Source organism: Tupaia chinensis, unplaced genomic scaffold, assembly GCF_000334495.1.
Source record: "Tupaia chinensis unplaced genomic scaffold, TupChi_1.0 Scaffold144058_2, whole genome shotgun sequence".
Taxonomy (NCBI): domain Eukaryota; kingdom Metazoa; phylum Chordata; class Mammalia; order Scandentia; family Tupaiidae; genus Tupaia; species Tupaia belangeri.
Window position 1 is genome coordinate 676,017 of NW_006203911.1, and position 2,152 is coordinate 678,168.

Sequence of the window (2,152 nt, forward strand, 5' to 3'; positions counted from 1 at the left end):
TCCCACGGGGGATGGCCACGCCACAATCCCTTCTCCTCCATTCTCCTCTCAGGATCTTGGGCACACACACATATGCACACGCACCCGGTGTGAGTTTAAGTCACCAGGTCTGGGACACGAACAGTGGTCGACTACATGGGAGTCCAGCGACATAGCCATTATGCCAACTGCTGGTCCCACCAGTATTAAAATTAAAAACAAGAATATCGATCTTATTTTTGGCATAATGGTTATGTTGCTGGACTCCCAAGTAGTCAATCACAGTTTGAGTCCCAGACCTGGCAGCTTGAAACTCATGTTGGGCCCATGTGTGTGCATGCCCCAAATCCCAGAGGAGAATGGAGGAGGGATTGGAGCGTGGTCATCCCCTGGAGGGGGAGGGGGTTGATTTATTGCTTTTATCTCTCTGTCTCTCTCTGTCTCTCCAGTGAGCACACGTGGCCTATAGCAAAATGATCTCTCTCAAATGGACCTAAAATGTCTAGTTTTTAAGAAAATAATGATATGATATGAAAAAATAAAAACAAACAAACAAAAGGGGAAAGTGTGACCCATACCCAGAAAAATATATATCAATGGAAACTCTAGGTGTCCCCAGCAGTTGGACTTAGCAGACAAAAAAATTTAAATATTATTACAAATGTGTATAGTTAACATGGGAGAATTAAATACAAGCATGACAACAGCGAATGAACACATAGTCTCAATAAATAGAAATTATTTAAAAGAACAGAATGGTAGTTCTGAAGTTAAAATTTATAATAACTAAAATGAAAAATTTATTTAGGGGCTCAAGAGCAGATTCTGAATGGCAGAAGAAATGATCCATGGACTTGAAGATAAATTCAATTGAAATTATGTGATATAAATGGCAGAAGAATAAAGAGCAAAAAAAAATGAAGAGAACCTTAGAGACAAATGGTACAACTGTCTTAACAGTAGAGAGAGACAAGGACCAAAAAGAGTAGAAAGGAAAAGGGGGAAATTAGAGAAATAATGACCCAAGGATCTAAGAATCTTGACAACCCACAAGCAGGAAAAATACAAAGAAATCTACACCTAGTCATAGTCAAACTTGTCAAAACAGACACGAGGAAAAAAAAAAAAGAAGACTCATGTGCAGGGGAGCATCAGTACGATAAACAACTTTCCCATCAGACACAATGGTGTCTAGGAGTCAGGAGGATGATATGCTCAAATGTTAAAGAAAAAAACCATTACCCAATAAGAATTTTATTTCTCACAAAATCCTTTGAAAATGAAACTGAAGAGAAGACCTTTCCAGATAAACACAGATTAAGACAATGTGTTGTTAGCAGCTATGACTTACAAGAAATCTGTAAGGGCTTAAGGAAGTCCTTCAGGTTAAAAGGAAGTGGTATGTAGAGGGAATGTAACTTGAATGTATAGTGAAAAATGAAGTGTACCAAAAATGGTAAATATGTGTGGTAGGTAATGTAAAAGACTTTATATATTTTTTAACTTCTCTTTTGTGAAATTTTAAAATTTATATTTATATTTTTTATATTTTTAAATTTGCTATTGGGAGTGTGCATTTGTGAGAAAGAGAGGGAGAGAAAGGGATATATAGAGAGAAAATGAGAAAGCATTCCCTCAGGGATGACCATGCCACAATCCCTTTTCCTCCATTCTTCTCTTGTAATTTTGGCCATACCCACACATGCACCTGGCATGTTTCTCAAACTGTTGGGTCAGGAAATCAAACGACATAATTGGCCGAGTGGGATCCAGTCGCCTTAACCACAACACCACTTGACTGTCCCTTCTTCTCTTTTTCAAGAGGCATAAGATTGTTTGAAACAATATTTATAATATTGTATTGCTGGGCTTGAAATTTAGAGATGTAATGTACATGACAATAATACCACAAAAGAAAGGGAGAGAAAATGGAACTACAGTGGAGTAAAGTTTCTGTAGTTTACCATAATTAAGTCAGTATTAATTTGAAGTAGGCTGTGATAAATTAGGACTCATAGTGTAACCTCTAGAGCAACCATTAATGAAAAAATAAAAATAAGTGAAAAAATCAAGAGAGGAGTTTAAATGGTACACTAGGAATATTAAACACAAAAGAAGGCAGGCGGGTCTAGCCACATGGTGCAGGCAGTAGGATGCTGCTGCACAATACCAG